This window comes from Cervus elaphus, chromosome 27 (genome assembly GCF_910594005.1).
Source record: "Cervus elaphus chromosome 27, mCerEla1.1, whole genome shotgun sequence".
NCBI lineage: Eukaryota > Metazoa > Chordata > Mammalia > Artiodactyla > Cervidae > Cervus > Cervus elaphus.
Window position 1 is genome coordinate 35161971 of NC_057841.1, and position 16715 is coordinate 35178685.

Sequence of the window (16715 nt, forward strand, 5' to 3'; positions counted from 1 at the left end):
CACACCCGCGGCAAGAATAAGAGACTTGATCCTCAGCAGTGAAAGCAACTACTCCATTACTAACCCTCAAGCAAAACCAGAACAGGTTTGCAGTTAAACTATTCAAAATGCCACAACCATCCACTCCTGTGCCTGAATCAGGCAGCTCTCGAGCCAGATGGTGTGCAGTGTTTGAAAACCCAGTATTATTTAAACGAAACAAGCATTCCATTGCTGTGGATCACATTGAACAATGAAGATTTCACACCCTGCGATTCCATCAGTGGTGCTCCCTCTGTCTCCATTTGCAGCCTTGGACAGATAAATAAATACTCTTTAGATCAAGTTATGTGCCTGGTGCTGCTTAGAGAGCAGAAACTCTAACGATCAAGTTGGTGTAGTGCTGGGTCATTATTGTCATCCTCTGAGACCTGCTGTTGCAGGGAGAAGAGTGTCATATGTGGTGATATGACTTTAAGAAAGCACGAATTTGCCAAAGATGACTTGGAACTGCCAGCCTTCTGGGTGGTTATGGGGGACATTGCAAGGCTTCAAGGAATGTTTCCAGGAGATTACAGATATCGCAGGGGAAATTGTTAGTGAGTGCTGAGCACACAGACTGACTTACACACTTGCAAAAATCAGAATCATGCAGAAGAGGAAGGAAAAGAGAAAAGACAGCCTGGATGCTGAACCCCATTTGGAATCATAGTGCCCTCCTCCCCCACTACCCCTCTGTCATTCTCTAGGCTGTCTGGTTGACTGGGTGTCTCAGTTCTGTCTGGTTCACACTGGATCATCTTCTTTGCTAAAGAACCTCAGTGATGAGCTGCAAAAGATGAGGTTCCTATGCTTATGAAAAAGCAGACTGTGAGGCAAAGGGTGTGGAGGAGGGGGCAGCCCCAGAAACCATCCCCACATCTGAGGAGGGCAGACCTGACCTTAACTCTTCCCCTGATAGTCCACCCCCACCCCTCTTTGCACTAAGAATTAACACTCCCACACTTTCGCCTATTCTTGGGAGAAAGGCATTCATCAGGACAACATAGGCACCCTTACCTTCCAAGGCTTCCATGGGTGGTCACTGCATCTGCTCTGAAGACAATGGCTTCTGGGGAAGCAGGGGTAGACATGACAGGAGCCTAAAAGGCCCAGGCTGTGACAGCCAGGAAGTGAATGTGTGTTACCACGGAATCCACCAAGGGGAAAAACTTTGAAACATTTTAAAAATGCAGGTGCACAAATTACTCATGCCAGGAGCGGCGGTGGCACTTTGTAATAAAATCTTATGTTTATTTTCCACTGTTGAATACACATACCTTAGTGTTCCCAGAGAGAGAAGCCTGCAATGCTATCCAATGAACAGTTTGCAGATGGATTAAATACATGTACCAATGAAATAAAACGTGCAGATTTGGGCCTTTTTGCTTCCTACCTTAGCTCTGAGCCCAGAGCTCCCCAATGATGACACGGGAGGTTTGTGCAAAGATCTGAAGTTGAGAAGGATTAAAGAGTCAGATGGAAAAAAAGGACACAGATGAAAATACTTGTGAGCCTGAAAACCAAAACTTAGCACTGAGTGATTCTAGCTTTGGAGCCGGCAACAAATGATAGCAAGGAGGGGGAGTTTCCAACAGTCTCATGGTGGGCAGGGCAATGACCAGCCAAGCACTGTGGGATTTATCAATCAACAGGACTGCCAGTTCTTGACAAAGCCTTGAAAGGTGAAAGCAGGGCCATATGTAAGGGGTTTTGTCTTTAGTATTTCTTTCTAAGGCATATAGTTTGCAGGGGGCAAATCTTTAAGTTGCTGCTTCCTGAGAACTGATTCATTTTAGCCAAAATTTATTTCAAGGTTAATAGTTGAATAGCACTATTATTGGCACTGCAGAGGGAAGCCAAAATGTAGAAGACAGGGGGCCAGCCCCCACTGTACTCATTATCTAGTGACAGTAAGTGAAAGTGTTAATTGCTCAGTCCTGTCTGACTCTTTGCAATCCCATGGACTATAGCCAAGCTCCTCTGTCCATGGAATTCTCCAGACAAGAATTCTGAAGTGGGTAGCCATTTCCTTCTCCAGGGGATCTTTCTGACCCAGGGATAGAACCTGGGTCTTCTGCTTTGCAGGTGAATTCTTTACCACTTTATCATCTGGGAACCCCAGAGAAATTCACAAACTACAGGATTTGTGGCAGAATTCTAGGGCTATTTCTACAGTAGACTTCACAGAGGGAAGTGGGAGGTTCCTTTGGAAAGGTGATCAGAGAAGAGATAGTGAAGTGAGGACAGGCCAGGCTCCAGCTGGAGGTAAGGAGCATGAATCATTGCTCAGGGAGAGAAGAGGGACCTGGGTTTGGGAAGGACAGCTGCAGTCAAGGATTTGGTTAGGAGGGGAGGAGATGAGTACCTTGTTCACTGTTGGCACTGCTCTTCTGGCCCAGAAGGGTGACCCATGACTTCTGGGGCCTCTTCAGTCTACAGACAGCCAGTTGGACCCTGGGCTTCTCTTATTTGCCAGGTCCAGCCAACCTTTCTTGGGAGTCCCTCAGATCACTACTTCAACTGGTAACAAAAACTCCAGAAGACATGTTGTCTAAACTCCATGTGTGCACAACACACACGCACACAGACACCCCAATGTCACACTCCCCACTCCTCAGCCCCTCCTGGCTCAGCGGGTCCTGGACTGGGCTGTTGAGGCAGTTGCCCTCCTTGAGCATCGAGGTCGGCAGATCCTGGCCTCTGTGCAGGGAGTTAGCATTCTGTGTGCCTATTATCCTAGGAAGAGGGAATAGACGGCACAGAACCTCTATTCCTGTCAGAAATCCTAAGGAGAATGCACAATGGCACCCCCAACCTGGTGACAGAATTTGCATCTGCCACAAAGGGAGTCTGATCTCCTGTCTATCCAAAGCTTTCAACCTGCTTCGATTCTCCAGGCCCTCCTTGGAGGCAGCACCAAACATTGTCCTTCTGGGCATGACAGGAAAGATGGTGAGGGGGCAGGGGGCGTGGCTGGCCTCACCCCACCCCCCTCAGTTTCTCCTCTAGGAAACAAAGTGGGAGGGGCCTCGGAGAAGAACCCAAGGGCTATTTCCACTCTGCTCAGCAGCTGTCCCCAGCCGGCTGGGAATCTAGTCACTGGCGTGTGAGGACTGATCAGCAGCCTGGTGAGGCTCGCTTGGCAGACTGGGCCGCGGCATCTGGACAGCTGGGCCCACCTGGCGCACAGGCGTGTCCGCCAGCGTGTGGAGCCAGAGAGCCATCCGCGGCCATCTTGGTGTGCTAGTTTCTTTGTCTGTTTCTTTAAGCAGCCATAGAAAGAGAGGGAGAAAGAAAGAGGAAGAGGATATTTCCAGCCCGTTCTCTCTTACAGACCTGCCCTGAGGTTTAGAATCTTCTTTCCCACTGCAAGCACGATGGGCCACATTTGATTCTATTTCTGTGACCCCTCGTCAACTGAGAGGAGGTTTGCTTTTGCACCTGAGCCACGATGTGCTGGATGCTCTTCAGTTCCTGTTTGCTGTGAAGCACGCTCTGCCTCTTGCTTGCCTTCACGGGGTCGTTTTGGGAGAGAAAAGAGTCTTTGGGTCTTGAGGTAACTCCCAGTACATCACTGGCTTCCTCCACATGGAGCTCTGCCCTGCCATAGGCTCTGTGAAGCTCAGCTGCCTCCAACTTTAGCCTTTTTCGCAGTCTAAGGGGCAAGAGCCCTAAGAATGACTGTCTTGGAGGACAGAAAAAAAGACTGGGCTGAATACAGCTGGGTGGGGAAAGGGGACATTTCTAAAGCTCTTCTGAAATGTGCACTTGTGAACTCAAATGCAGATTACCATATAGCTTCAAGCAGGTAAAAACATGAGATGAAAGGAGATGAAGTGAGTGCTGACAGACCGGGCTTTGTGACTTAATCAGCGGCTAAGATCAACGGACAACATATATACACTGCTATGTATAAAATACATTCAGTAACGAGAACTTAGTGTATGGCACAGGGAACTCTACTCAGAGCTCTGTGGTGACCTAAAGTTTGTTAGCTGCTTAGTCCTGTCCGACTCTTTGCGACCCCATGGACTGTACCTCACCAGGCTCTTCTGTCCATGGGATTCTCCAGGCAAGAATACTGGAGTGGGTAGCTGTTCCTTTCTCCAGAAGATCTTGCCAACCCAGAGATTGAATCTGAGTCTCCTGCATTGCAGGCAGATTCTTTAGTGTCTGAGCCAACAGGGAAGCCCTGTGGTCACCTAAATGGGGAAGGAAATCCAAAGAAAAGAGGGGATATATGTATCCATATGGCTGATTCACTTTGCTGTACAGTAGGAACTAACACAACATTGTAAAGCAACTACAAAAATTAAAGAAAAAAAAATCAATGGTCAAAGGCTGCCTACTCTCAGCAAAAATCAGTGGGGTGAAAGAATTGCTGGCCTAGATTCCTCGCAGCTTTGTATGTGCCCCAAGACCACCTAGAACTCTTCCTGCCCTACCTCAGATGCACTAAATTGTAAGTTATAACTTATATAAGTTAGCTTATATAACTTAGCTGCACTCCCCAAATTTTCTGGAAACCTAGCCTTCTACCCTGAATTAATAAAGATAGCCTAACTGTTGTGATGAGCAACTTCCAACCTCAAAGGATTAACCCAATAAGAGTTCATGTCTCTTTTACACAAAGGCCAAGATGGTTATGCCTCCTCTGGTGGTTTTCCTGGGTGGCCTTCTTCCAAACCATGACTCAGGATCCAGGCTTTGCCCACCAAGAGAAGCTTCCAACTTTAATCTGGGACTCATAGACACAGAAGAGAGTGTTGGGAAGGCACACTGCGCACTCAGCCTTCTTGGTCTCCAAGTGATGCTACTTCTGCTCACATTGGTTTTGTTTGGTTTTGTCACTTGCCTCATGTACGCATGGGGAGTCAGGGAAACAGAAGCTCTGGTTAGATACCTTTGGAGTTTGGATATTTTGACTCTGCCACCTTCTTCCTGAAATACCACCTACATCCCCTCATAAATAAAACTCAGAATCCTAGACCCATCTATTGAAAATATTTCCCTATTCTCACCTCCTCTGGACCTCCTCTTTGTTGCTTCAGAAACCCATACATCATTTCCACTTGCCTTGGTCCCAATTTCGCCTGTTCCACCATCTCTTCCCTCTTACTGTCTAACTTTTATTAAATTTCATGGGACCTAATTTGGCTTCCCTGGGAACTCAGATTGTAAAGAATCTGCCTGCAATGCAGGAGGCCTATATTCGATCCCTGGGTTGGGAAGATCCCCTGGAGGAGGGCATGGCAACCCACTCCAGTATTCTTGCCTGGAGAATCCCCATGGACAGAGGAGCCTGGTGGGCTTCAGTCCATGGGATCGAGAAGAGTAGGACACGACTGAGTGACTAAGCACACATGGGACCTATTTTTCTTTGTCTTTATACTTATTGGGTGTTCTCTGAAACTTCTCCAATTTATATGCCTGTGGACAGAGGAGCCTAGTGGGCTTCCGTCTATGGGGTCGCACAGAGTCGGACACGACTGAAGCGACTCAGCAGCAGCAGCAGCAGTGTTGGTTCTTATCCTTAAAAGTATTTCCCTTAGTTGCAACAAGAACCACTTTCCATTGTGAGCAGCTTTAAGTTGTAATTTAACAAAATTCTGGAGATTAGAACTGTAGGTGATAGTAACAGGATGATTTTTTATTTATTCCTGCCTTCCAGGGCCCCAGGAGGTTTTTCTGAGACGCCATATGAAAGCTCAGCTTATCCAATAGCAGATGCCCCAGCTGAGACACAGTCTGTAATACAGGACCCAGCTCAGATCTCAGCCATGAGCTTCTGCTGCAGATGTTATTGAATTTAAAGATGCTGAGATGCCAAGGAGTTATTATCAAGGAAGTAAGGCAGTGTATCCCACCAAGGAAAATCTCCAGCCTTCTCACCTAGTCAAGAAATCATCCTTACACTCCCACTTTTCATTAATATTTTCCTTATAAGTAACCTAAAATGGAACCATAATGTCATCCCCTATTTAAAAACCTGTATGGGGCTCATTGATAGTGTCAGCAAGGCTGCATTCCTCTGATATTTAAGGGACTCCACAAACTGAAAATGCCCTGCTCATGAACCATTCAATCACCCACCCACCAAAAAAAAATGTCTCCTGTCCAATACGTTGCACACTATTTGAGGCACCAAGAAAATAAAATTGGACCAACATGGCTTTTTGACCCCAAGGAGGTCATAGTCTCATGCAGGAGATAGGTAGAATTGAAGATAAATGATTCTACTACAGTGTAAACCCTATCTTTTTGCTTTGTTCAAGATACCAGGTTGGTGCAAAATGAAAATTTGCTTAGCTGTATTTTGGAAGAGAAGAGATTGGAGACGGTTTTGCTTCAAGGAGAATATAATACTTCCACTGGGCCTTGAGAGATGAGACAGAATTCTCTCTATAAGCAAGAAGGTGGTAGGGAAAGAATAATCCAGTCTACAAGAATAATTTTTTTTTGCCAGGAAATAGAGGCATAAATTTGTAGTGCATAATGAAAAAAATCTCAGCGAGATTAGGATCCTAGAAAGTATATGAGGACACAGGTGAGGAGGAAGTTGAAAATGGTAGAAAGTAATTTTAGGTAAAAAATCTAGAATCCTGATTGCTGTGGCTTAGTATCTAACAAGGCTTGAAGAAGAGAAGGAGGACAAGACCTTCTTCTCAGCAGTTTTCAGTGTGAAGAGAAAGTTCATCAGTTCTACCCACCAATGCCCTTGGTGGTCCAGTAGCTCTGCCCTCTGCCCACATTTTCATAGCTTTCATTCTGGAAGCCCCTTGCTGCTCTGTGCCTTTGCAAATGATACCTCCCCACATCCCAAACCTTGCCGAGTCTTTCTCAAACACTCCATTTGACACAGATTGCAACTAGGATGACACAACCACGCACGGTGGCCCTACACCCAAAATCCCAGTTCACGTGGAATCGCCCCATCGCATTTGTCCCTGACTTACATCTAATATTTTCAGCTTGAGAAGTCTCCTGCCCCCTAAGGAGATGGCAATTCTTCTGTGGGGAGGGGTGAGTTATCTTCTACCAGTGGTGTCTTCCACTGCATTCAGCAGAGAGAGCTGGCCAGATAGAAATTATAAAACAAATATTTATTGATTAATTAAAGGGGAGCGTTGGTAAGGTCATCAGATGCTCACCTACACCAGAATTGCCTTTGGTGGCTTTGGAGTTCAGACAATGGGAACCCAGTCCAAGACCTGGTAAATCAGCTGTCTGGAGAGGGTAATCTGAATATTTAATAAGTGCCCTAAGTGGTTTTTATGAACATGGAAATTTGAGAACCAGCAGCCTAGAGAATGGGTTGGCAAACTTTTTCTGGAAAGGGCCAGATGGAAAATAATTTAGGTTTAGTGGACGAGGTATGATCTGTTCTCATATTCTTCCTCTTTGCTTCTTTTTTTTATCCCAACCCTTTCAAAATGTAAAATCCATTCTTAGCTTGTGGGCTGTACCCAAACAAGCCACAAGCTGTGGTTTGTCTACCTCCAGCTGAGTAGATGGATTCCCCAGTCTCCTCTGGAGCCTTCAAGACATGGGACGTCCAATGGCTCGAGGTGTGGACAGTCCAAAGAGAAAGCTCCACTTGTCTTCTTTGCCCTACAAATTTCCTCGCACCCTGAAATCTCGGGACTGTGTTAAGGCTCCTGGTGGACATCATCTAGTCCAACCACGGGATGGCAGGTTCCCTCTGCCAGTCCTGCAGCCCACAGCACCTGCCTCATTTATATTAGGTCTTCTCAGGACTGTTACATTCCTAAGGCAAGAGATGCACAGAAACCACAAATGGGATTGCAGGTCCCAGACTCCCTCTATCTAACCTGTACTTAGCAGATTCCTTTCTGCAGGCATCTGAACATCAGAGGTCTCAGGACTACCTGTCAAATCCACTCCCCCACCACCATTCCCTATCTCGGGTCCTCCACCAGCTGTTTCTTTGGGGGAAAGCAGAAGCCCATTCCATCCTGCCACTCTCAGTGAGAGTTTGACAGTGGTTAAAAGATCACTCTCCTCTCTCAGCTCCTCACTGAGGTGTGATTTTGCACAAGATGATTCAATGTATTTTCTTTGTGTGTTCTTCAGTATATTCAGGGTGCCTGGTGAATTTCTGACATTTTGGTGTGTTGCTGTAAGCAGCGTGTATCAGGGACTTGCCCCTGACCCCGGCTAGGACTTTTAAGCAAGAAGAGCCAGAAGAAAACATACACAGATCACCCTTTGTAGTGTGTGTCAGCGCCCAGGTAGCCCTCGGTTACCTGCGTGCGCAGTCCTCCCCAGGTGGTGATGAAAAGGGAAGCGAGCCCTCCTTCCAAGGTGGCTTGCAAGCAGCCCTGCCTGAGGCTGCAGGTGGACAGGATGACTCCTACGGTCCCATCCGGCCTTGGGATCCTAGGATTTCTCACCTGAGTCCATTTTGTGCCCTGGGCTTCTGCACATCAATTAGAAACACAACAGTTGATGCCTTTACAGGAGGGGAGAAAATGAACCATAGCCATCTTCCTATCTGAACCAGACCTCATTTTTCCAAGTCACCACCTTACTCTCATCTGTAAAGCGCTAAATAGCCTGAGACCCAGTTATCTTTGTGACAATCTCTCCCCAGGTGCCCCATCATGGTAATTATGCTCAGCGGGGATGAGCTAGCTGCCCATCTCTGGAGTTAAACTCATTAAGACAAGAGGCTGAGAAGTCTCCACAGAGGGTCCCCGCCCTTGAAAGGACAGGCGTTCCCCTTTCCTCAGCTACCAGGATTGGGGATTGAGGGAGTCTGGGGTCGGGTGGAAGGCTCTGGATTGCCACGGAGCTTGCTTTAACCTGGATTTGCTGCCCTGATTTGTTCTTTGAGGAAGAGGCTTCCTATTGGGGCAGGACAGAGGAAGCGCAGAAGGGAGGCCACGCAGAGCTTGTTTTACGAACGGAAGCGTGGTTGAAATAAAACATCACGGTTGCTTCTCCCAGATGTTGAATATGATGAACATGTCAATTTGTCCGTGTCTCTCAAAGAACCAACTTAAAAGGAGATTTTCCTCTGTGACATCTCAGAGGATGGCATATTTCTGCTCCACTCTGTGAAGAGAGGAAGTTTCAAGAACTTGCGCAGGGTAGATTGAACTGGAGGCGAGGCCATCTGGAGCTTGGGAGGAAGGAAAGAAAGGGCTCTGTGCAGAGAGAGGCAGCAAAGGACAGAGAAGGGCATCGAGATGCTCCCGGGGTGGAGGTCCTGGGCAGGCCAGGGACTGGGGTTGGGGGAGGGGGACAGGGAAAGGAGAGCGAGGAGTGAACAGCCAGGGGCCAAAACAGAAACTCTAAACTGAACAGTAGAAGCACTTTGGTTGATAAAGAGTGACGTGCGTGCTCATTTACTCAGTTGTGTCTGACTCTTTGAAACACCCTGGACTGTAGCCCACCAGGCTCCTCTGTCCATGAAATTTCCCAGGCAAGAATACTGCAGTGAATTGCCATTTCCTCCTCCAGGGGATCTTCCTGACCTGGGAAATCTAACCCTCATCTCCTGCATTGGCAGGCAGATTCTTTACCACAGTGCCCCCTGGGAAGCCAATAAAGGATGACACTCGTTTCTAATGAATTTGTGAGAAAGGAGTTTCTGAAGGAAAAAACAATGAAAGTTCAGATATAAGAAAATCAGAGCCTGGGATACTGTCTTAGTTTTGAAGAGAGAAATATGTTCACAAGGAAGAGAAAGAAAGAGAGGAACTAGAGGAAGACCTAAGGTATTCACTAGGAGAAGAAGAATGCTCTGGTGTCTCAGATTTTGATGGGGGGTCGGATAAGATTTTTTAAGAGAAACTTTTAAGAAATTCTTCACTTGTCTAATGAAACAAAATGTCAGGGATGACCTGCCTTTAAAGATAAATAAGAAATGTCTCTATGGTTGTGTAACCTGTAACTTTTCCAGCCAGAAATAACTGTCATAAAGACCACATCCTATATGTCTAGGTTGGACACCAATATTATTCCTATAATGGTCAAGAAGGGAGCACCCTACTTGAATATCTATCTGTGACAATTCCTGGAAGAATCCTTCAAGCTAGACTTTATGAAGACAATAAAAACATTAATTGAAATGACTGAGCATATGCTATGAAATGAGAACTAGGTGTGGTAATCCATAAAGTATAATTATATGCAAGAAACCATAAATGAATCCATACTGGAGGTCTGTTATCAAGTTCCATTTATTCCTCATAAAAGGAATAGTTAAAGAAAACAATAACAGCAACCTCATAGATGGTTGTGGACAAGCCTACTCTCTGTTCTGATTTGGTTGAGATTATTTTTGCATGTCCAAGGGTTTCTAAACTTCTTGAATGTGGGAAGACTTCCCATAAAAGACTGCACTGGAATTATTGCAAAGTCCTGGGTTTTAAATTACTCTGGATAATTTAGAGCTGGAGAAAGAGAACCCAAGGTGTTTCTTCCCTCTGTTTCTGCTTCAGGTGGCATTTCTGCCATTGTCTTAGTGGTTCTACATCTTTGAGACAGGCCCTCACCCTGTGACTCCAGTTACCACTGAACTCTGGGCTCTGGAAACACAACTGCCTCCCACTGACCTTTAAGACTTAGACATTTCCTGATGTTATAAATCTCTGGTTTACCTTCATGTCACCTGTATTTTTGTTTTCCAAATCTTCAATACCTTTGCAACCAATACCACACAGAAAAGTCCCTCTATGGAACTGAGGCAAGCTCTGCTCTTCTGGGGAGACTCTGGCCTGACACAGACACTTAGTGCTATCTGCCAGAAATGATTAGATAGCACATGTGATTTTTCAGTTAAAGAAAGCAGGGATGGGACTTCCCTGGCGGCCCACCAGTTGACTTTGCCTTCTAATGCTGGGGGTGCAGGTTCAACCCCTGGATGGGGAGCTAAGATCCCCACATGCCTTGTGGTCAAAAAAGCAAAGCATTAAAGAATGGATGCAACATTGTAACAAATTCAGTAAAGACTTTAAAAAACGGTCCACCTCCAAAAAAAAAAAATCTTCAAAAAATAGTAGGCCCTATCAAGCTACCAACGGTATTTTTCACAGAACTAGAACAAATAATCTCACAATTTGTATGGAAATACAAAAAACCTCGAATAGCCAAAGTAATCTTGAGAAAGAAGAATGGAACTGGAGGAATCAACCTGCCTGACTTCAGACTCTACTACAAAGCCACAGTCATCAAGACAGTATGGTACTGGCACAAAGACAGAAATACAGATCAATGAAACAGAATAGAAAGCCCAGAGATAAATCCACAAACTTACGGACACCTTTTCTTTGACAAAGGAGGCAAGGATATACAATGGAAAAAAGACAACCTCTTTAACAAGTGGTGCTGGGAAAACTGGTCAACCACTTGTAAAAGAATGAAACTAGAACACTTTCTAACACCATACACAAAAATAAACTCAAAATGGATGAAAGATCTAAATGTAAGACCAGAAACTATAAAACTCCTAGAGGAGAACATAGGCAAAACACTTTCCGACATAAACCACAGCAAGATCCTCTATGACCCACCTCCCAGAATATTGGAAATAAAAGCAAAACTAAACAAATGGGACCTAATGAAACTTAAAAGCTTTTGCACAACAAAGGAAACTATAAGTAAGGTGAAAAGACAGCCCTCAGATTGGGAGAAAATAATAGCAAATGAAGAAACAGACAAAGGATTAATCTCAAAAATATACAAGCAATTCTTGAAGCTCAATTCCAGAAAAATAAATGACCCAATCAAAAAATGGGCCAAAGAACTAAACAGACATTTCTCCAAAGAAGACATACAGATGGCTAGCAAACACATGAAAAGATGCTCAACATCACTCATTATCAGAGAAATGCAAATCAAAACCACAATGAGGTAACATTACACGCCAGTCAGGATGGCTGCTATCCAAAAGTCTACAAGCAATAAATGCTGGAGAGGGTGTGGAGAAAAGGGAACCCTCTTACACTGTTGGTGGGAATGCAAACTAGTACAGCCGCTATGGAGAACAGTGTGGAGATTTCTTAAAAAACTGGAAATAGAACTGCCATATGACCCAGCAATCCCACTTCTGGGCATATACACTGAGGAAACCAGATCTGAAAGAGACACATGCACCCCAATGTTCATCGCAGCACTGTTTATAATAGCCAGGACATGGAAGCAACCTAGATGCCCATCAGCAGATGAATGGATAAGGAAGCTGTGGTACATATACACCATGGAATATTACTCAGCCGTTAAAAAGAATTCATTTGAACCAGTTCTAATGAGATGGATGAAACTGGAGCCCATTATACAGAGTGAAGTAAGCCAGAAAGATAAAGAACATTACAGCATACTAACACATATATATGGAATTTAGAAAGATGGTAACGACAACACTATATGCAAAATAGAAAAAGAGACACAGAAGTACAGAACAGACTTTTGAACTCTGTGGGAGAAGGTGAGGGTGGGATGTTTTGAAAGAACAGCATGTATATTATCTATGGTGAAACAGATCACCAGCCCAGGTGGGATGCATGAGACAAGTGCTCGGGCCTGGTGCACTGGGAAGACCCAGAGGAATCGGGTGGAGAGGGAGGTGGGAGGGGGGATCGGGATGGGGAATACGTGTAAATCTATGGCTGATTCATATCAATGTATGACAAAACCCACTGAAAAAATAAATAAATAAATAAAGGGGGAAAAAAATGTAGGGACAATACCCATTTGTTGTTAAAGAGCATCTGATTTTCTGCAATGCCCACTTCAAAAATACCTGTTGCCAGAAAAGTATTTCTGGAGAATGGTTGTTTCCAGTTTGGGGATGGCTTGCTTGTCCACCTGAGCTGTATCGAGTGAAGATGGATCTGTACTGTTCCATTCTCCTGTTGGAAGAATAACTTCTAGCAAGGACCAGGCCTCAAGAGTCCTCCCTCATTGAGCAGAAGTGCTGAGTCTCTGGGTTTCTATCACTGTTGAATCCCTCCGTGGCAATAGGATTGGAAGTTTACTGTCTCCCCATTTCACACTCAAGGTGGACATAGAAGCCACTGGGGGTGGGGTGGGGTGGGAGTGGTTAGCTGAACAAAGGAAACAGAGGCAATTTCCCACTGGGAAAATGGCGGGGGGGGGGGGGTAGGAAATACGAGGACCCACTCCCAGAAGCTGGGAACATTTTTGAAATCCCAGGAGAGCAGAAGATGTTGACCTCTTGAAAGATGTATAGGGAGATACGAAAGTAATGTTTGAAAGCCATTTTCCTAAGGTATTCCGGGGAGACAGACACAGTCAGTGTGAGAAAGAATGATCCGAGGACTACGTTCAATAATTCAATAAACACTTTAAGAAACACCTTCTATATTCTAGAGACTTTGCAGCTGGCTCAGGGAACAGGGAGAAATACATAAAACTGTTTCTGCCCTCATGAAGTAAATAAAAACTGAGTAGAAATGAATTACAAAGAATTAGGTGAAAGGATACAGACGGTGTGTAACATATTGTAGCAATCAAGGTGTGGGAAAGAGAAAAGAACTAAGGAGATGGGAGCAAACCTGGGATTCATAAAGACTTTAGAGAAGAATAGAAGATAGAAGCTGGATTCCTCCCAGCAAGATGATCAGGAGGAGATTCTCACTCCCCAAAACTGGCTTAACTTATATGTTCTAACAATGTCGGATGTTTCTGTTTGCCCACATGGCCATTTTTATGCAGCATCTTGAAAGCATCTTTGTAGAGCATGCTTGTAGAAAATGGAACGAGATAGGGAAGGACGTACGCAGAAGGGAACTGGCTTGTTTGGGGTTCAGAAACCCAGGTTTTGTTCCCTAGTCTCCTACACCCTAAGAAAAAATACCAATAGAATCCTCGTGTCCACTAGCTATTCTGTGTTCTTGGACACGTACCTCATATTGACACAGGCGGTAATTAGAGTTAGCTCCACATGGAAATTGTGTGTATTTATCAAGGGCCGAACAGAATAGAATTTACTCTTCAGTACACAGGCACGGTAGGTCACCGTCTCCATACAACTCTGGTTTGCTTTTTGTGTAGATTTTTGAGATTTAATTCTTAATTGTGAGTTTCTTTGCTTTGCCACTTCTTTCTCCTACTATGAGGACCTCTGCATGTAGTTTTCCTACACTATTTTTGTTATCATGGGTTACTGGTTTCATAAGACAATTGCAGTAAATAGTGTAATGATGAGTTTTTAAAGCTGAATGGCAGAGCTTTACCTAGGGTGACAAAACTATGACGTCCAATCAGATTGCTTAAAATTTCAGGAGGGGAAAAATTATTTTTCTCCTTGAGTTTCACGGTCTCAGGTGTGCTCAGATTTCTCTGGGAAACTGCTGAAAGGAACATATCTGCTTTTGAGGCTCAATAAATGGGAATTTTGAAGAGCACAAAAGGAGGCAAATGTCAGATTTTCAAAGGAGTAATTTGTGGAAAGAGTGTGAAAGTGAAAGTGTTAGTTGCTCAGTCATGTTCCACTCTTTGTGACCCATGAGCTCTAGCCCGCCAGGCTCCTCTGTCCATGGAATTCTCCAGGCAAGAATACTGGAGTGTGTTGCCATTTCCTTCTCCAGGGAATCTTCCCAACCCAGGAACTGAACCCCAGTCTCCCGCATTGCTAGCAGATTCTTTACCACCGGGCCACCAGAGAAGCATTGTTAATTTACACAGCTAAAAAAAATGACAGAACTTTCCTTGCATTTAAATTCACTCCCCCTTGAAACCATAATACAGGATGCCAAAATCAAAGAGCCTAGCGTGCATGTTCCTGTTATCCGGGTTCATTATTGTGAGGGGCTGGCTAGTTCCTCATCATGGAGAAGGAAATGGCAACCCACTCCAGTATTCTTGCTTGGAGAATCCCAGGGACAGAGGAGCCTCGTGGGCTGCCGTCTATGGGGTTGCACAGAGTCAGACACGACTGAAGTGACTTAGCAGCAGCAGCAGCAATTCCTCATCTCTTCCTACTTTATATCTCTATGGAAGCTGCCTTTGCTTTCACTTAGGTCTAGACTATGAAACAGCAATACAGCGACAAGAATAACCAGAACTACTGCTATTGAGCCTTTACATGTGCCGGGAACTCTGTTTTAGGGACATTATCTCAAGGCTCAGAGAATTCAAGGTTTCAAAAGTGGCCGAGATGGCCTTTGGGCACAATTCAGAGTGGCTTCCAGGTATGCCTGTACCAGGGAGGAGGCTGTTCTTTATTGATGTGTGATTCTCAGACGGCCCCACTGTTTACTTCTCATTACGGGACTGGTATTTAAAATTCTCAGCACAAGAATGCCAAGTGAAGTTGAGTTCCTTTGGTGGCTGATGGAGGTTACTGATTCTGAAGGAAATTTGCCCCCGTGGGGGCTTTTAGGGAGCGGAGGCAACGGGCAACTGCAACCTGAGTGCAGGAAATTGTGAGGATGTAGTCGGCCAAGATGTTGGCAAACCCACAACCAGGAATGACGGTGTTCTAAGGCAGATGTCCTGAGCTGGGGTCAAGTTGTCTTTTAGGCTGTGGGAGGCTCTCGGAAATGCATGTGGCCAACTGTATGATGCCCGAGCCCTTGGGGAGGGGACAGTATAATCGCCAAGGCTCCTCATGAAGCAGCCAGGGAGTTAGCATGATAGCTCTTTCTCTAAATCATGGCTGCATTATGTCAAATAGAATTTGCCAGCCATCAGCTTGCTGGATGCAGTAATTGATCATTACTTCCCAAGAAAGGTAAAAAAAAAAAAAAAAAAACACCAACAATTAAAGAAGCCATGAGAGAATTTATTAAAGCAAGGAGGAAAGGAAATCTCCAAAACCCTTTCATCAAGTGAACTGCAAGGAGACAAGAAGAAATACAGAAATGGTACTTCAGGTCCTTCATTGATTTGCTCGGAGGCAAAGCCCTGAAAGAGACAACTGATCAATTCAGGGAAGGATCCAATTCTGCTGGATGCCCTGTCAGCGTCCCCCAGCCAATGGCAGCATATTAATTGCAGCAGTGTTGGCTCTGAATGAATTTCTGTAATGTTCATTCATTATTTGTTAATTCATTATTAAGTGTGTTGTTTGATTATAAGGGCTGGTATCACCTAGCCAGAGTTGTATTCTGTTCCACTGGTACCGCTAACACTGGGCGGACTCAGAAAGAAGAAATGGAGAGAAAGAGGCATTGAATTTCCTTACAGTTTTAGATTGGGGTGTAATATCAATAACTTTAATGGAACCGGAGTTGGTGCCCTGATAGGAGCCCTGCTGCTCCTCAAATAAATGGCTTGGCTCCACCTCAGCATTTATCTGCCAAGGCTCGGCTTTATCAGGGCACCAACTCAGATTCCATTAATGTTATCTCTTAATTAGCTATGCGATTAACCTGTGTTACTCCTGCACGATAATGAGTGGAAGACAGAACCAGCGAAGTTCAGCTGCCTTATAATTCCCTCTCCAGAAGCCAAATCATTCTGGAAACCATTCCAGGAAAAAAAAAAATAATAAAAGACTCAAAGTCTTTCTGATCCTTTCTTGGATACAAGGGCAAATTTTGCTCTCTTTGGAAGGGAAAGCAATTGTGATTTTAGCTAACGTTTATGACAGTCGGGACCAGGTACTGCTCTAGTGCTTTCTATTGATTATCTGATTTGCTCTTTACAGCAGGTCTGTTAGGTAGGTCCTCTGACTATCCCCACTTTACAGAGGAGGAAAT